The sequence below is a fragment of the Odocoileus virginianus genome, chromosome 26, assembly GCF_023699985.2.
Source record: "Odocoileus virginianus isolate 20LAN1187 ecotype Illinois chromosome 26, Ovbor_1.2, whole genome shotgun sequence".
NCBI classification, from domain to species: Eukaryota; Metazoa; Chordata; class Mammalia; order Artiodactyla; family Cervidae; genus Odocoileus; species Odocoileus virginianus.
The window spans coordinates 30123034-30143714 of record NC_069699.1 but is presented as its reverse complement, the minus strand read 5'-3'; the positions used below and the strand labels follow the sequence as shown (position 1 = coordinate 30143714).

General features: G+C 40.0%; 1 protein-coding gene across 3 annotated transcripts in view; it reads left to right on the top strand.

Annotated features, from left to right (window-relative positions):
* The window catches only part of TAFA1 (TAFA chemokine like family member 1), a 501734-nt gene that overhangs the window by 377090 nt on the left and 103963 nt on the right, over nt 1–20681 (top strand). The gene's annotated exons all lie outside the window — the stretch shown is intronic.

Genomic DNA, 20681 nt, shown 5'->3' with positions numbered 1-20681 from the left:
CCTGGAAGAGAGAAAATTTCCCATAGGAGGTCAATCAGTTCTACTAAAAGACCACTTCAATCATGTCATTTTACTCAATGTCCTTAGAATAAACTAAGAACATTTTAACATGGATTTTAGGGGTTGCACATCCACTCCAGTATTCTTGGCTGGAAAATTCCACGAACAAAAGAGCCTGGCCAGCTACAGTCCAGCTACCGTCCATGGGGTCGCAAAACAGTCGGACATGACTGAGCAGTAACAACAACATATTAAGAGGTATAACTTTTCATCTAAGCAACTTACCTGCAAAGCAGGGCAACTTTTGTTTTCCAAACATCTCCTCTCATTTTCCTATGAATGGCCTTCTTTCCCTTCATATCTCCAGGCCCCTAGTCCTTTCCTTAGCTCAGGATGTTTTGTAAGCCTCAACTACCTGACTACCCTTTGAGTCTCACATTTCTAATGAGCTCCTGTACCTATGAAATTAAATTTGTTTTTCTCATCTTAATCTACGTTATGTCAATTTAATTATTAGACTAGTCAAAGAACCTACAAGGAAAGAAGTTTCCATCTGCTTCAAAGGCAAAATAGGAATCGTTCAGGCTTTGTGAGCCAAAAGGCAAAACTGAGACTATTCCATAGATGCTTAAACATCATGGTAAAGAGAAACCAAAACTACACACAATTTTCATTGCTGAAATTTAAAATATAATAATAGAGTCAAACTGACTATGTCTGTAACCTTCCAACACAAAAGAGCAGCAGTGGCCCTCTGAATGCACTGAACCCACTCAATTCAACCACACAAACTCAAGTAAAGCAGATCTAGAGTCAATACAAATGAATAAGAATTTTAATAATGCTAATTCTTATGGCTTTTTCTTGGCTATTTCCTGGAGTGGGCATGAGATGTATCAACTTAAAAAATAGTCACAACCTAGAAGCTGAGAGTTCTGTTTTATTTGGTGGGAATTTTTAGGACTTCAAGCCTATGAGACAGCATCTCAAGTGACCCTGAGAGAACCGTCCAGAGGACCTAGGGGGAGGAGTCAGGTTATACAGAAGCTTGTAACAAGAGGCAAGTAGTCCGAATATTAAAAGATTATTGTTTATTAAGGAAAACCAGATGTCTCAGAATTTAGCACTTTTCTATGTATGGGAAGATGTAAGAGACTGGGCTTACTGAAATCATTCCTTTCATATGCATCTCACCCATCTGGGGCCAGCATCCTGGGATTTGATTATTCACACCGTAGGTCCTTGCTCACCTTGAGGAGTGACTGATGGCTGCCAATGACCAGCATTGTTCTTCCTGGGTGCCCTTGGGGTTCAGAGGCTCACATTTGGAGGGCCAGAATCACGAATCATGCACGGCTGTGACATCCTTGTTTACTGGTATGGCAGGAAACATCCCGCTTCACAGATGGCCCTCGTGAGTCAATTGTTCTCCTCTTTTAATTTGTCTTGTCTCCTACACTGTTAGCATCTCTCCAGTCTAATGAAGCAGGTAGTGACTTTCTGAGGTAATTTTGACCTAACGTGTTTTTTGGCCATTCCTCCTTGGGCTTTTTAAAATTAACTCTGTTTAACAGATAAAGGAACTGATGGTTAGAGTCATTTATCAGGGGTTCCACAGTTAAATTCATCCCAGAACTAAGGGTAAAATCACTCCCTGAATAGTTGGAATCTGTTCTCCTGACTGCCATTTCAGATTGCCCTCTAAGCTTCCAAAGACGACGTGATGAACCAAAGAAAAAGTGAAGTGATGAGTTTAGGGGTGAGAGATTGGAGCGTGTGAAGTGATTGAGTAGGAAAGAAGACATTCTAGGCTGAGACAGAGGTCTAAGTGAATCTGTGGAGGAAAAAAGGAGAAAGGCATTCCTTGTGTAAGACTCCTCTCTGAGGACCTTGCATTTTCACAAACACTTGTCTGGAAACAGCATTCTTCCAAATGACTTTCATGCATTATTGAGTGCAGTGAAAATTTGGTATGTGACGCCTAGGCCTCCTCAATAGCTTCAATTCCCATGTTGACCCCATTAACCTGAATATAATTTGCTGTGAAGAAGAAAACTTTAGCCTTAGGTTGAAATTTATGTACTTTTCAGCCAGCTTTTCCCTAATGTTATTTCATTACAAGCATTAACTTACATAGCTATTTCTTCAGGGAACTCAAAACTTTAGTAACCATATTCTGCTGTTCAGATTATCACTCATATAATGTGTGCTGACGAACTGACATCTAACCAAGAAAGAGCAGTCTTTTTTATTTTTTTAACAGACTTCTCACTGCAAGGTCACTTTATGTCTGACTTATCTAAAGGCATAAACTGAAACTCTGAAAGATGGCATTTTTTCACATTAGGTGGGAAAATTTCTCTCTCATTTAGTCTAAGTTAAAGTCTAAATTAATCTATTTCTACACATTGCTTCTACATTGCTCAAATGTCAGTTAATCAATATTGTTTGGTCATTAAAATGTTAAGGTCTAATTTACATCACTTAAGAGTTGAAATTCAGTGTATTTGCATCAGTCAATATAATTAAAACATCAAAAGCGATGATTATGAAGTTTTACAGTTTGAATCAAACTGTACTGAGCTGTTCATATTTGTTACTCCATTTATTCTTCACAAATATCTAATGAAGTTATTCTTACAATCCCATTTTACAAAGCTCAGAGACTTTAAGAGATGCATGTTTTACATGACCTAGTTGGGATTAAAACCCACATTTGGTTTACTACTGAGCTCAGGAGTCTTCACTATAGTATTTTACCAATTATTTCATGACTCTGCTATTTGGAATTTCTTAACAACAGAGGCTCAACCATCCAGGTGACTGTGAGTCAGTTCACCCGATTGTTTGACTATCAATTGCTAGGAATTAATATGGTGACTTATTTGGACTTTGTCTGCAGCAGATGTCTCATAAAATCATTATCTAATTTATTCTCTCTCCCAACTACTCTCAGTAAATTTAAAAGATGATTTTTATTACAGTAACACTAATATTAACAAAAACTGCTACACAGTTTGTGCATTTACTATGTTTCAGGCACTGTATCAAATATTTTATGTGCATTTAAAAAAAATTAAGTTCTGATAAAGATTCTATGTACAATGTTAAAACCCTAAAACTAAATTCCCAGGGTATCATAGAAAGGTGTTTTGCCTTTGTACCCAGTTCCTGGCACACAACTGGTAAAAGCCTTGGACAGTCTAAAGTAATAAGTGTATTTTGTATGGTAATGAGATGACTAGTGGCTGGGGAATCCCTAGATAGTTTCAGGACAGAAGCTGATCACCAGGACGAACAAGGTATAAGAGGGTTGGAGAAAAGCAGGCTGGAGGTTGTGTTAATCACAAATGGCCAACAATTTAAATCAGTCATGTCTATGTAAGATCAATAAAACCTTCATAGAATGACAGGTTTTTGAGAGCGTCTGGGTTGGTGAATGCTTTGAGATGTGGGGAGGTGGCAGTACCTGGAGCAGTTATAGAAGCTCCACTTAAACCTCCCTCCTCCCAACCCCTGACCATACCTTGTCCTAGGCATCCTTTCTTTTTGGCTCTTCCTGAGTTGAATCATTTATAGTTAAGTAGTAAGCATAAATAAACTGCCTTCCTGAGTTTTGTGAGCCATTCCAGCAAATTATTAAATCAGAGGACTCATGAGAACCCCTGAAGTTATCACCAAGTCAGGCAAAAGTGCAGGTAGTTTGGCCATCCCATTTGCAACTGTTGTCTGGAGTGAGGTCGGTGTTGGAGGACCGAACCCTTCGACCTGTGGGGTCTGCACTAACTCCAGGTAGTTAGGGTTAGAATTGAATTGAATTGAATTATTGGATACCAGTTGCTGTTGGGACTTGGAGAAGTGACATGAAAAATAATGCCACGGAATTCTTTAAATAACTGAAGCCAATACAGTAAAAGAAAAAAAAAGAGAGAGAGAGAGAATTTATTAGCACATTTATAGAAAGAGCCCAGAGTAAGAGCCAGCAGTGCTGGATCTACACGAGCGCCGGGTCCATCCCTATCTCTTCTCTCCACTGTTCTCCGGATCAGTTCGATTCCACACTGACTCTCTGAAAAGATCGCTTGCATCTAGTCCAACAGAAAGTAAGTTTTTTCCCAATATTTCTCCTTAACCTTGATTCAGCCTGATTGAACCAACTTGGATCACAAGCCCATCTTCAGACCAGTCTCCATGACTGTAGAAGGACTGTGCTGTGTGGCCAGGTCTAGGTCACAGTCCCACCCCTGAAAGCTTTAGTTCACCTGCTGTACATGGACTGCAAATAAGGTGGGAGTAGTCACACCCCAAAGGAAACCTGACATGCTCTTATCAGAAGAAAGAATGAAAAGATAGGCATCAAGAACAGTTGGGTTTTGTCTTACTAACTGGCAAATTTCGACATGTCAGTTAAACTTCCTGACCCTTAATTTAGCTGTCGGTAAAATGGAGATAATTGTGACTGTCACTTTCTGTTGTTAAAATCCACTGCTTTTTATCCAACTCTAAGAAGCCAATAGCATTTGAACCCCTGCAATGTGATACTCCATTATCTTATCCTCACAACCCTAAAGAGAAGAATTATTATTACCTTACTCAGGAAGGTAAAACCATTAAGTTTTTTTTCTTCTCTGAACAATCAGATTCTTAAAGACCAAAATGTACATTTTCATACTTGTTTAGATCTTATGAGTGCTGTTGATTTTTAGGAGATGTCCTTGGTAACTGAAATCAAATATCAACTGCAATAGAGATTTTTACCAGAAATTACCTAACTAATCCCTAAACATTCGAGGAAAAGTATACTACGTGGGTATGAGTTAACAGACATGTAGATTCCCGCCAGAGGATCCTTTAGATTGTTGGTAGAATCCATGTCCTTGGAGTTGTATGACTTCCAACTAGAGACTACTCCCAGCGCTTAGAGGCCATTTGCAATTTCTTGCCATGTGGATATTTCCATACATCCTCTGCCAAAGTCAGCATTGGAAATAGAGTGTCTCTGTGGTGGTTGTATTAATAGTCATTGTTCAGTCACTAAGTTGTATCTGACTCTTTGCGACCCTGTGGACTGCAGTAAACCAGGCTTTCCTTTCCTTCACTATCTCCCAGAGTTTGCTTAAACTCATGTCCATTGAGTCAGTGATGTTATCCAACCATCTCATCCTCTGCCATCCCCTTCTCCTTTTGCCTACAGTCTTTCCCAGCATCAAGGTCTTTTCCAGTGAATTGGCTTTTTGCATCAGGTAGCCAAAGTATTGGAGCTTCGGCTTCAACAACAGTCCTTCCAGTGAATGTTCGGGTCTCTTTAGTGCATATTAACAAGACTTGATAGAGGTGGAGCTACAGGTACAGACAGAGATACAGATAAAAGATCATTACGGGAATGACATCACATTATCTTCACCATATATATAACCCAGTCACAGAAGTGCTATTCTATCAACTTTGCTATACTACATTCCATACTCTATCCTAAAAGTACCGTCCTCACTAAGGCGAGGGAGAGCATTTGACAGAGCATGAAGAGGGGACCACTCTAGAGTCTGTCACAGGCCTCATCCTTAGGTATTTGCTCACCCTATTCTTTGAACCTAAAGTGTCTATATTCTATCACCACAAGAACAAATAATCCTTGAAGGACCAAAGACCTGAATCAAATCCTTTTACTTCAGCAAGTCTTACTCAATCCATTAGGATGAAGACAGTATCTTGTAATCCTTCAGACACTTCAGTAATGGAAAGAGTCTACCTTCTCATGGCTATTATTACTTTCTCCTTTGATTATTCAATTTTATTTTCTCTCTGTCTTAGAGCTCTGACTAGATCTTTGAAGTCAAAGATACTTCCTTTCATTTACTCATATATTTTTTAAAGTATTTATCAGAAATTATAACATGTACCAATATATCAGAACTACATTTGGTTGCAAGTAATAGGAATCTCATCTGGATGGTAGGTTAAGCAAACTGGTAGGCATCTATTTTTTCTCATGCAATAGAAAATCTGGAGGCATATTTGGTGACTTGGGTTCAGTTGCTTAACACTCTCTAGGTTAAAGTCTCTATGATTTTCTTGACCTCTTCTTTGACCTTCCTTTCTCTCATTGGCACAAAACGGCTGCTATACTTCCAGCCATCTAGCCTTCATTTCAGATAGGAAGAAACAAAAAGTAATAAACAGGAAGGGAGAAGTGCTATGTAAGGAAAGCAAGGTCTTCCTGGATATACTTAGCAAATTTTCATATATAACCCATTGACAAGAACTGTGTCACATGCCCATCATAGTTATAAGGGGAATAGAAAAACTAGTTTTGAATGCATGAGTATATGGTCCTCTGATCAAATTTTTTGTTTTACTCAATGAAAAAAAAGACAATAAATATGGTGTGACCTAATAGGGGAAGTAAAGGAAGTTTTCCCTCAGGAGGTGGCACTGAGATGAGGTCAGTTTTAGAAGCTGTCTTAGAGTACTCCATATAACAAATGTATAGAAAAGAAGAAATTATAATTGCGAGAATCTTCTTAATATCTTTGGTGTAACTCAGCTTCATGACTCTTTGTGGTAGAATATATAATTCAAACTAAAAAAAAAAAAAAAAAAACATGTTCTGCCCAAAGTTCAGCTGCCAGCTTCAGGCAGAACTGTATGAAGTAGCATTAACAATAATGCCAGGAAGCACTCCATTTTTCCACTTGGCTTGCCTCTTTGTTGATTCCATTTCTTTGCACTGTTATATGTCATTGGTACTAAGATAGTGGCAAGCTCCTGATTTACATCTTTTCATTAGAAAGACTTCCAGAAAAAAATATTTTCCCAAGAATGAATAGTTTACAATTGGATCTCATTGTGTACAGCTTGAGCTAGGACTGGTACCAGTCCTTGGAGCAATCACTTGGTCACTAAAGAATTCATAATCCACTTAGCTAGTTTTGAGTCTTTGCACTCTTCTGGATCAGAGGTAGAACCAACCACTTCAAAACTCCATGAGCTAACATTGGAGAAGAGGCCTTTGGCTTCCTAAGGAAAACAAAGAAGCAAGTACCAGTAGAAGTAGCAGAGTTTGCTGGGCAGATAAAAAGAATAGAGACTTTTCTATTCTGGAGTAGTATTCTATTCTCTGTTCTCTGTAGAAGAACAGAGAAACTTCTCTTTGTAGGAAGTTTCCCCAATGGCTCAGTGGGTAAAGAATCTATCTGCAATGCAGGAGACACAGGAGAAGCATGTTTGATCCTTGGGTCAGGAAGATCCCCTGGAGAAGAAAATGGCAACCCATTCCAGTATTCTTGCTGGAAAATTCCATGGACAGAGGAGCCTGGTGGGCTACAGTCCATGGGGTCTCAAAGAACTGGACACAACCGAGTCGGACACAACTAAGTTGCACAAAGTAGAAATGAGTAATGGCATTAATGACTGCCACAGTTAATAATAGTAAAAACAAACACTTGCTTTGTGTTTTTTTTAATTATACTCATCCATTCAAACTCATTCTACATTCTCAGAAATCTGAGAATTTATCCAGCCTGCTTTACACAAACCAGAAGGCAAAAGTGACTGTATGTTTTCAGATTAGTTGAATATGAGATTTCCAGAGAGCAGGACTAATACCCTTTCAGTAGGACTAATACCCTTCCCTCAGTCACCAAATCCACACTGAATGGCCTGGTGCTCATGTACTCACACAAGCATGCCTCCCTTTGTGCTGAGCTGGTGGAGCAGGTCAATTAAGTGAAGCTCATTTCAAGTACAGATGGTCCCGTGAAGCTTCATGTCTGCCTGGTGGCCAGACTAAGTGATTTCAGATGGCCTCAGACTCCTGATCGCATCCATGCAGCCAGGGAGGAAATGAAACCTTGTTTATCATCTTGATAAACAGTCCCTTTCAATGCCTCCGGACGCTTTATGTAACTCGGTAGAGTCAAATACTATTAAATTGTCATCACTGTCAAAAAGAGAAGTAATAAGTTTTTCTACCTGAGTCATAGTTAATGATTTCTACAATGTGTAACACAAATCAGAGTTTCTGTTTGCCTTTTTTCCCCCTAAATGTGTGTTTTCTGATCTTGCTGACTGTGGAGGAGAGGCATACTCTCATGATATGAAGAAATATATATTTTTGTGATTACCTCTCAGCTACACCAATAAAACACCAAGATGACAAGGGCCAGATCCTTGGCTTGGATGAGATATGTGCACAGAGGAGGAAGCTGAGCGGCTATATCTCATTCCTGTTCTTCATGGATGGCATCAATTTGAAAGACTGTATTTCATGGGTAAAAGCCTTGGAATGGTTCCACCTTAGTTATCATTAAACATATTTACAGAAGCAATTTAAGCTCTCTTAAGGGGGTAATACACCTTTTTTATTCTCATCACCTTAAAGAATAATACATGAGTCAGATTAGGCTGTATTGAACTGCAATAACAAACCACCCGCCACTCTCCTTGGCTTAAAACAATGAAGGTTTATTTCTTGATCAAGCAACATGCCCTTTGTGGTTCCTCAGTGAGGTTGTGTTTGGAGGTGTCACCCAGGAACTAAAACTGCTGGAGCAGCCAATATCCAAAATTGGGGTGGGCACACTATAGTCCATAGACCAAATCTGGCCCATCATTTGTTTTTTTTTAATAGCTCATGAGCTAAGAATGATTTCTACCTTTTTCAATGGCTGGAAAAAATCAAAAGGAGAATATTTTATAAGCCCTAAAAAATTACATGACGTTCAAGTTTCATTTTCCATACATAAAATTTCATTTGTGCACAGCCATGCTTTTTATTTATGTTTTGTTCATGGTTGTGTTCCAACTGCAGAGGTTGGTAATTGCCACGGATATCAGATGGCCAACGATACCAAAAACATTTTTGACCTGAGACCTTTATGGAAAAGTTGGCTGATCCCTGATCTCAAACACTGCTGGTTACTACACCAACAGGAAGAGAGCTCCAGAGTCTTCCACAAGGAATTAAAAGCTTGGCATGAAAGTGATGGGCTTCCCTGGCGGCTCAGCAGTAAAGAACCTTCCTGCCAGTGCAGGAGACGCATGTTCGATCCCTGGCTTGGGAAGATCCTCTGGAGAAGGAAATGGCAACCCACTCCAGTATTCTTGCCTGGGAAATCCCAAGGACAGAGGAGCCTGGTGGGCTACAGTCCATGGGGTTGCAAAGATCAGACACAACTTTGCAACTAAACAATAACATGAAAGTGACAGATCACTTCCTTTAATACAAAAATACTCAAATGGCCCCACCTCCCACAAGGGGACTGGGAACTACCCCAAACCTGGGGGGGGGGGGGAGACCCAGAGACAGTCGTTCAGCAGTCCTAATGGTTACAACAGCTAAAATTAAAAATAGCAAGACTATTAACAGCAAACACTTGGACGGTTCTTATACTGCAGGCATGCTTCAAGTGCTTCATTGATCCTCACAAGTCCCTAATCATGAAAGTATTGTTATTTTCCCCATTTTACAGATGAGGAAACTAAGAATAGAAAGCTTAAATGATCTTCCTGAGATAATACAAATCCCAAAGGGTGGAGGCAGCATTTAAATCCAGTCAATATGGCTCTAAAATACAATCTCAAATGTTACAGTCTTAAATATCCTACTACAAGTGGATCCTTTAGGTCTAAGAAAAGTCCCAGTAATTGATAATGTAGAGACCACTTCTTCACAAAACCGTTACAGAGTTCAGCGTGTGTGTGTGTTAATTGCTCAGTCGTATCGGACTCTTTGCGACCCCATGGACTGTAGTCCACCAGGCTCCTCTGTCCGTGGATTTCTCCAGGCAAGAACACTGGAGAGGGTTGCCATACCCTTTTCCAGGGGATCTTCCCAACCCAGGCACTGAACCCTGGTCTCCTCCATTGCAGGCAGATTTTTTACCATTTGAGCAACCAGGGAAGCCCATAGAATTCAATAGACATAGCAAAATGTTAATTTTAGTATTTGTATAACAGATTTCCTAAAACATAATAATTCACTTAGGAATTTGAGAGTAATTAGACCATAGATGGAAGTAAAAGCTAATACCTATGGATTTTCATGTGATTCTCCTGTGGGTACCACAGAAAGGACTTAGAATTTAAGATCAGTTTAAGACTCAGCAAGAGGACCCACCAGAGAAAATCAGACGCTAAAGTAAAAAATGCTTCTTTCAGGGGGTGTTATTTTAAGGCCATTTCTCCTTGGATAATCTGAAATTGTATCTTGATCTTGTTTTTGCTTCTAAGCTAACTCAGGAATATTGTTCTGTGAGTGTGTATTTTTGTTTAGCTGGAGAAAAATATGTCATAAAATAGTTATGATTTAGAGATAATAGATGCGGAGCCATTGCATTGCCTGCTGTCCTTCTGTGTTTTGATCATGGAGTCTGTGTATTGTCATGACTGACATTCCTTTTAATATCCATACACTTACCCATGGAGGCTAATAGAAGAATCCCATTTTAAGAGAATTAGTTTTTAAATTTTATTTTTATTTATTTATTTTTGGCTGCTCAGGTCTTCATTGTTATTGTTATGGTTGGACTTTCTCTAGTTTTGACGAGCAGGGACTACTCTTCTTGAGGTGCTGGGGCTTCTCATTTCGGTGGCTTCTCTTTGGGAGCACAGGATCTGGGGTGTGGGCTTCAAGAATTGCAGCATGTGGACTCAGCAGTTGTCGCTGCTAGAAAGCAGACTCAGTAGTTGTGCTATGCAGGCTAAGCTGCTCCATGGCAGGTGGGATCCTCCCAAATCAGGGATCAGACCAGTGTCCCTTACATTGCAAAGCAGCGTTTTAACCTCTAGACCATCACGGAAGCCCTCCTTAAGAGAATTTTTAAAAGTTTATCCTTGTTACTGGGCTTCCGTCTCAGAGTGTATTCCTGCTGGTATGCCTTTAAATAAACATCACAAAGAAACAGAATAAAAATGAATAAAGACTTAAGAGCAGATGAAGCAAGGATGCAAAGTAGAAAGCAGGTAGACCACCCATCATTGCACCAACAGTTCAGACATCTGACAGGAGAGTCTTGGACCTTGAAAAGTAAATGCTTCCATTTTGCAATCTTTTGGAATTGTGTCCTTCCATCAAAATTCACATCACATATAACTGCGTCTGGTAGTGTCTTTGAAATTTGGTTTCACTTTTTATGTGAACAGTAAGAAGAATGTCAGCTCTTATTTACGGTAGACATGCTGTGTGCTGGTCAATGTATTAACAACTATTTATTATAATCAGTTTGCCTGCACTCACTTGATTCTCATACAATTTACTCCTCACAACAACCCTAATAAGTTAATATTATTATTATTCACATTTTACAGAGGAGAACCCTGAGACATAGAATAGAAAACAATAGGAAGTTGATTTAGGACTTGAACTTTGGGGGCCTGACTCTACAATATTTTATTCATTTTGCTCTACTGCTTCAGACATGACTGTTTGGCCCAGAATTTGTTTCTTTTCCTGCATTTGTCTGCACTGTATATACTGCAGAACGCTGGGACAGAGGAGATGGTAATTTGTTTAATCTCAAGTATAAACAAATCAAGCAGCCATTTTGCCCTCCTTGACCAAAACATGCTTAAAGATTCATTAGTGTCTCTCTCGTCAATGATTTACAAAGACACTTGGAGCTTCCTTCCAGTCCATTGGGTCAATAAAGCATTTTTAACACAGTCTTAAATATGCGTTTCTGACATCCGCTACAATAGATTCCAAGAGAGCTATTTATAAGGCCTTGATCGAGAAGTCCTATAAAAGTGAATATCAAAACACCTGTGCTTCTTCTTACACTTAACAGCTTTTAAAGAAAGGAACCATTTGCAATAAAGTGAAAATGCTAGATCCAAATTATCATGTCAATCTTAGCATTCTTTAATCACATTTTATTCATTTGCTCCAAAAGTTGCCTTCCACTATAAGCAGATATATCCTGGCTTTACCATTAATGAGGACTGAAGTTTCCTTATGGTTACTCTTAACTGCAATTTCATTTTCCAGTCATTCTGCTTAGAGTAAAAATCTTTTCCTTTGTACAATTTGGCTCTCCCCCAAACCAAAGTTCCAAGCTGATTTTTCTAGAAGGTATATTAGAAGGTCACTTTTTGCAAAAGCTACATTTATCATTCAAGTTCTTTTTCTGAAAAGACCACATATTGGATACTCAGGAAAAGATCCCCAAAGAGGATTAATGTCTATCCATCTTTCATTTTTTCCCTTCTCTTCTTCTCTCTTCCTCTTTCTTTCTCCTATCTCACACTTTTCTTCTTCCCTCCTCTGCTTTTTTTCCTTTCTTTCTTCTTTCCCTCATTCAGTTATTAAATTACTCAGTGATTTAGTAAGCACGTGAATGTCTACACCAGGTACTATGGGTTTTCCAGGTGGTGCAGTGGTGAAGAATCTGCCTGCCAATGCAGGAGACGCAAGGTTCATTCTCTGGGTCAGGAAGTTCCCCTGAAGAAGGAGATGGCCACCCACTCCAGTATCTTTTCCTGGAAAACTCCACGGACAGAGGAGCCTAGCAGGCTACAGCCCATGGGGTTGCAAAGACTTGGACATGACTGAGCCAGTAAGCACACACACTCACATGTCCCAGACACTAGGGGTAAAGGAGTAAACAAGATGAGCTTCCTGCCGTTACAGAGTATGTAGCCCGACAGGATGGAGACATGATGAACCCATCATTCCAATTAGGAGACATGGGGGACAAAAGCTAGTCTCTGGGGAAGAAGTTCATTCAACAAATAATTACAGGCCACAGATGGACCCAGTAATAAAGTAACGAAATAGGAACGTTGCTGCTCTTATGGAGATAAGAAAAGTGAAATATTCTTTGAAAATGCCAAAATAGTGCATTGTAAATATTATTATGGGATAATTATATGAGCTTGTAGGGTCCTATGGAAGAGAGATTTAACTTACAATCTGATTCAAGGAGACCACCTAAAGAAGACCTGAATAGTGAGTACAGGAGCCCCCCTCCTCCCAAAATACAAAGTTTAGACTTATGTTAACTTTAAAAAAAAAAAAAAAGATTCTTTTCCACCTCAGCTTTACATTCTCCCCTAGCATCTTCTTTCCCAGAAAACTTGGTGCTGTGATCATTTCGAATTGCTTGGCTACACTTGGTCATGGACATGAAACCATCAACACCAAAATATACTAGTGTCAAATTCTCTGACAGATGAAAAGGATTAGATATTAGCAATTTCCCACAAGTGACCATTTTTAAATGGTTGACCCAGTTTGTAGCTCAGATCAATCAGTTTTGTCAGTATAAGCCATTTCTACTAGATGTCCAGGGCAGGGGAAGGGGGGACAAACCATTTAAGATCCCAATCATCAGATTTTTAGCCATCACCTGCCAATCATTCCTAATCTCAGCTTCCCTTTCCATCAAGATATATAATTGTCATCCATGAGGACTCTCTTTTAAAGAAATATTATCTCCTTAGCAATTTATCTTCTTTTTGTTTCCTCACCCATACAAGGCAAGACAGCAATGCATTAAATTGGGAAGGAGGGATCATTGCTAGGAGCATATTGGGCTTGGAAATTTCTGTAAACTTTTCCACCTCAGAGAGAGTTGCTGCTGCCAGAAATAATCTTGAAATGCTGTCTTTTTTTTTTTTTCTCCTTTGGGGCTATTAGGAACTTTCTCTTCTGTTAAAAATAGATTTTGATAATGCACTCCAAATGCTGACAAATCCAAGAGAAAGAGCAGACAGAAAAAGTGGAGAGCTGCCCCGGGGAGCTTCTCAGCTGGGGACTTGCCCATCGCCTCCTGGGAAACATGGGGAAAGGAGTGGGAAGCAGGCCGCTGTTTTAAAAATGTGTATTGGAGGGAAAACTAGGAAACTGATGTCCATCTAACACATCTAACTTTTTCAGATTGGCCTGCATTCATCATGTAATTACTGCATTTATCTTCTAATCTGGAAGAACAATGGGTCCCTTTCTAAGATTAGATTTAGGGTAGAAGGCTAATTTCTTATAATATATTTCACCTTAAGTGTGTTTTCTATACACAAAGCCATGATATAAACCACAAACTAGAATATCTGAATAGCACAGACAAATCCCATACTGGCTTGTCTTTATGACACATTCCCTGCCAGTAGCGAAAAGGTTACTTCACCTGTCTTCTTGGCTGGTTCTACAGACACTGAGTGAAATCCAGAAAAGAAGCAAGTTTCCAAGTAATCCGTAAGAAGAAAGGAAAGTTCAGTTTTCTGAGTATTTAAATGACTTTGCCTTGAGAGGCCATAGATCATCTCAAAATCATTTTGACTTGGATTGATAAAATTTAGAATGGTCAGGCATTGGTGCCAAAGACTGAAAGGCATTTACATGACAAATATTATCATTATGATTTTGCAATAACCTTGGTAGTTGGGTTCGAAAGGACAATTCACTGTGCAATTCTTAAAATGCAGATAAAATAGATTTAAAAGAACAATTTTCTAGTTTCCAGAAAGGGTTATGACAAACCTAACTCTCCCCTTTCACAGGAACCAAATCTGGGAATCTTTTTATTTTCAGTCTCCTTTTTGAAGTAGCCTGCTAGTGAGGCCAATAGGTAAAGAAAACTACAGTCAATTCCCGAGGGTCTTGAAAAGTTTTATCCACGTGTTTATTATAGAAATCCAGAATTTTATTTCTTTTCACAGAATTGGATCAGCCTCTCCCTGTGTCTTGGGTGGATCTAAGTAAATGTGGGCTTCTGATATAGCCAAGAAATAATAATTTAAAAAAAAACACATAGAAATTGAAAATGGGGAGTGTATCTTACCAACTTGCTATAGAATTCTGTACCAAAGACATCTAAACATCTCAGAAACAGTAAGTTCCTTGTTAAATGATTGTGCAGTAATCCACGACAGACTTGTAATTCATGTTTCATCTTGTTCAATCATCCACCCATCCATCCAGCAAATACTTGTCACTTGATATTAGCTTTCAAGCTGCTCATCAGCCGAGTACAGTTGTTTTCACTTTTTCCGTAGCAAAGGAATCCCTTTGAAGGATTATACTGAATGTTAAAATAAACATTTAAATAAAACATTGAAGTGCTATACTGAATATTAAAAATAAATTATCAAGAGTTGCTTTCTCTTTTCTTCTAGTGGATGTAACTGAACCCCCTCAGATAATCTGTGAACTCTCATGAGGCAAAACTTGAGAAATTCTAATCAAAAGATTGCATATCTGAACTTTTTCCAAAACACTAACTTTTTTTTTTTTTTTTGTAATTGCAAGCCTATGGACCAGGGTTTCATAGTTAACACTCTAAAGGAAGATTAAATTTCTACTGAAAGATTACATTTCTCTGATTGACTGTGGCTAGGTCAGTCACAAGCATAAACCTTGGGAATCATATCCACATATGGCAGGGCCCATCAGACATTCTGAATGGCGGGGTCCTGTGGTTCTCTGAGACCTGGTTCTGATCTCCACATTGGTGTACCTGAGCAGTAGGTTCCCTTGAAGCCATAGTTCAACTTGTCAAGATCAGATGGGCTCATTATTTAGAGCAACCCCTCTGGCTTCCAAGGTGCAAATCCACCATCCATTAGCCTAAGGAGGATGTGGTCTGGGGTCATTGACTTTATATACAAGATTTTAATGAAAATGGAGCACTTGTCAATTCCCTGTCCCTTTTCAGAAAAAAAGGCAGCATATGTGCTAGGGTGGGACTAGGGAAAGGATACATATATGGGGTCAGAGGATCTAAATTCTGGTCCAGATGCTGACAGGTACTTGCTAAGTAAAATGTGAGTAAGTGTTTAAGCTGCTCTTGATGACACTTGCCTCCTCTGTAAAAATGAGGGTCATCAAGACCTCATTGGGTTTTTTGAGTATGTAATAAATTGAAGCTTTATACAGTATCCACCATGATGTCAGTAACGTATGAATAGTAAATAGTCAGTGAATGGTTAACACCTGGAATACTGTTATCATTGCCGATTCTTCTATGGCTATGTCATTTGGCTGCTTTAAGTCTGCATCCTCACTCAAAAGAGTACAGATGACAATAGTCCTATTTCTATCTTTGAACAGTTTTGCAGCTTAAATGAAATATGCATCAAAAGTACTTTTGAAATCCTAACAATAATGTGACAGACAATGTTTAATGGGAAACATCAGGAATCCCTGTCCTTGGGAAAATTGCACTCCACTGAGAAACACACAATAAGTATAATACATAAATAAATTATAGACTGTATTTGGAAAGTTACAGGTACCCTGGTGGCTGGGTGTGGGCCAGTGGCTGGCACAGAGCAAAGTGAAATCATGGATGCTGACTAAAGGAATTACAATTTCAATGAGTGAAAGTCGCTCAGTTGACTTCAGTAGGGTGGTCAAAGTGTGTCTGGTAAAATGACATTTGGAAAAGATATGGAAGAGTTTAGAGTGAGCCAGAGGTCCACTGGAAGAGTGTCCTAGGTGTCACAGGGTTCAACTTGTTGAGGCAGTTTGCTCTTGAATCAGAGCAACCCTCAAGAGGAATCACTCCTGCCACGTTCAGCCAGTAGTCTGCAAGGGGACCAGTGGCCCTGGAATAGAGGGGAGAGAAGGGTGGAGTAAGTGAGGTCAAGGACACAGTTATGGGAGGGGTAGGTTGAACACTTAACCCTGCTACCCCTTCTAAACAAAGTGTCAAACTTCCTTTTGGAAGTTCTTCATCATCAAAGAAAGTCTTCTTGTGACAAGATGCAAAAAATGTGTGAGTTTGGAGTGCAACAGACTTGGGTCACACTTGTGTGACTCTGGGCAGGTTGTTCAACCTCCTTTTCATCTGTTGGGTGAGAACAAGGCCTTGTATAGTTCCTGGGAGGTTCACAGTTAATGTAGGTAAAGTGCCAAGGACCGCACCCAAATCAGAGCTCGCTGAAGGGAGCTGACAAGGAACAGAATTCAGTCATCCCTGGCAGCTCAGATGGTAAAGAGTCTGCCTGCAATGCAGGAGACCCAGGTTTGATCCCTGGGTCGGGAAGATCCCCTGGAGAAGGAAATGGCAACCCACTCCAGTACTCTTGACTGGAGAATAGCCATGGACAGGGGAGCCTGGTGGGCTACAGTCCACAGGGTCACAAAAGAGTCGGACATGACTTAGTGACTAAACCACCGGCACAACAGGGCAGTGAGAACTGGCTCTGAGCCTCCAGTGGCTGCCACCTTGTCCACATTATCAAACTCGGTCAGTAATTCAGATGATCTGGCTTGTCTGTCACCCTGATAGCTTGGCTCTAAATGAAACGAGATTCAAGTTATGCCCTGGGAGCTTTCATATGCCTTGTGCCATCTTCAATCAAAAATGTTGCTCCAATCTTACATTAAAGTTAAGGGGTGACTTTAGAATTAGTGGTATTTTCATGAAGTATAAAACTAGTTATTAGTGACTGGACTGGGGGCACTTGTTGCTGACAATTATAAGCTGAAGTGACATGATTGCAAGTGTTGATGTTAAAGAGTGAACTGTGCCTCTAGCCCTGCTCTTTCTTTAACTGTCATCCAGTGATGGGCAGGTGGTGAGACGGAAATACTCTTCTCATCATTCAAGTTCAAGCCTGCTCACTTCCTGCTTAGAATTCTGTGGTGGCCTCTTGTTTCTTCTTCTTTGCCCTCTCTGACTCCTCCTGAATGGGGTCAAAGAGTGGACATGGTGTTGCTCAAGAGCAGTATCCAGATCACATCTTTTCTTAGCTTCATAGTCACATTGTACCTCATTGCAATGCGGAATCACCCCAAGGCCGCTCTCTGGAGAGGGAAATCCTCTTCTCTTCAGTCCTGTTTCAAGTCTTCAGTTCCATCTGTTCCAACATTTAAAATATTGTCCCAGGTATTTAAAATACCCTGACTCTCCTTAGAGATATGGCTAATTCTAGGACTAGGACAGGAAATATACACGATGAGGCAGGATCATAACATAGGGCCAGGAAGAAAGGAAGTGTTTTCAAAAAGAAGAAGGCAAATCAACTAGAAAAGCTCATAACGGCCAAATCTGGACCATTTTGATCAACAAAATAAATAGCATAGTATTGGATTATAACCCAAAGGATAAATGAATAACAATGAGCCATGAACCCATACTGATATGATTAATTCATCAATCAATTAATATAAATAATTTGCTGATATAAATAATAATTAAGTGGGAGAGAACTGACCTATATTCCTTGTAGAAGAATTTCCAAAAATTGTAATGGATACTGCAACCCCACAGAGATGGAGACAGAACATAAATAACACTCCATTCTCCAAGGATGGGCTGTAGTCAGTGACAGCCTTCCAGAGAGGACACCATAGAGAGTGGAGGAGGAGTGTAAATTTATGGTAGAGAACTCTGACAAGTACTGGATCAACCACATGATCAAGGTCAACATCAAGAGTAATAAGTCGTGCTGATTATACGAACTCTTGATTTGATGTCATGAGAATGGTACTGTACCTCCATGATCCTCCTCCAAAAACACATAACAGTTTAATCATGAGAAAACCATCAGATAAATCTCAGTTGAGGGATATTTTATAAAAAAAAACAAAGCAAAACAAAAAAAACACTGCTCAAGTTACTCTCCAGTTTCTCAAAAAGGAAAGAATGTCTGAGAAACTGTCATAACCAATAGGAACCTAAAGAGATAAGATAACTAAAATTAATGTGGGATCCTGGAAGTGTCCTGGCATAGAAAAAGACATTAGGCAAAACCTAAGAAAATCTGAATAAAGCCTAGACTTTAGCTAATAACACTGTATCAATATTTGTTCATTAATTGTAACAAGCATAGTATACTAATATGTGATGTTAATATTGAGGGCCTAAAACTAGGAAATGTGTAGTTAGAGTGTGGGATATGTGGGAACTCACTATACTATCTTCATAAATTTTCTGTCCTATGTCATCCTATGATTAAACATTTGTTTTAAAATTGTGTCCCAACCTCTCACATTAGCAAAATGTTTCCCTTCCATCATCCCCTGCTGAAGCCCTACCTTTCAACTCAACTTCAGTAGCCTTTCTAATTCCTTAAAAAGGAATGGGTGTCCCTTTTCATCTATGTCCGAAGAACTCGATACTTATTGTGTTGATTTTCATTAATTTACTTATTCTTTCATTCATTCAACCAATAGTTATGGATTACCCACACCAGTTATTGACTATAGTGCTGTGGCAAGACAAGCAACAACCTTGACTCTGACCAAGCTTAGTTTTGTGGTTACAGTTGTGCAAGCAAATGTGTACAGTTCTAAGAGACTGAAAAATGGTGGAGATTAGGGACTGTCTCTAAGGATCTGACCTTGATAATCAGTCTATGCATTTGACGTGTGAGTGGTGGATGGAGGAATGGGAAGATGGAGAGAGTGTTCTGGGAGAAAACCTATTTGCAACATTCCTGAGGCAGAAAGGAGGGCAACATCCCCAAAGAAATATAGCATCAGTGTGACTGGATAGTCCCACCATAAGCACCATATATGAACTCAACTCTGTGTCAGGCTCAGGGCTAACATGTGTTACCTTGGGTTCATTCTTACATAACTCTGTGATGCAAGGTTGTTTTTATTTGTACTTTACAGATATTTGTACTTTATAGATAACGAAACTGAGGGATTTCAACAGTGACAGAGCTGAGATTGAGGCTAAAACAGGTTTGTTGGAAAGCCCAAACTCTTTCATCCTATGGAGGAAGACACAATTCATCCGCTTAAGTCGGAGATTTTCTGTTCGGTTGTTTTGGGCTGTTCATTACGCTGTGGGCTTCTTCCGCTGGTGGTGAGCAGGAGCTAGTCCTCGTTGCAGGGTGCGGGCTCCTCACTGTGACTCCTCTTGCTGCGGAGCGCCAGCTCTGAGCACGCGGGCTTCGGAGCTGTGTGCCCGTGAGCAGGTGCGGCTTGTGCGCGCTGGAGCGCAGGCTCAGGATTGGTAGTTTTGGTGCTTCATCTGAGTTGCTCTGTGACATGTGGGCTCTTCCAGGACCACAGATGGAACCCATGATACCTGCGTTGGCAGGCAGATTCTCAACAACTGGACCACCAGGGAAGTCCAGTCAGAGATTCTTGTGATGGTTCCCTTCATATTATTCCAGGGTTTCTTGGCACTATTGACGTTTAGGTCAGATAATTCTTTGTTGTGGGGTCTGTTCTGTGTACTGTGGGATGTTTAGGGGTATCCCTGGCTTCTACCCACTGGAAGCCATTAGCTCTCACCTGTAATGACAATGTAAGGTGTCTTCAGACTTTGCCACATTTCACTGACAGCGAGGGCGACTAGCAAAATAATCCCATTCCCCAACGGCACTGCAAGCCCCCGAGCTGCACTGTTCAGATTGGGATGGAGTTGTGTTTAAATTCTTCCCTTCCTCCTGTCTTCCCTCCCTCTGTCCCTTTGTTTCAGTGTTTCTTAAGTGCCCAGCATGTGCAGATACACATCCTGTAGAGTTTAGAACACAGTAACCTGTAGACAGTGGTTGCCTAACAAATGCTTGAGGAATTACTGCCAACTGAGTCCTAAATGCCTAAGTGTTATGGACAAATGAAAAACATTCTTCCTGAATGCAAAACTTGACGTTGGTGAAATAAATCCCAGGTTTATGATCACTTGGAGTACCTCGTATGTCTCTGGAGAACTGGCTTAGCTGGTATCCATCAGGCTGAAAAGATCCACTTGAATTTCACTGGCCTTTAGACAGACCCAGCA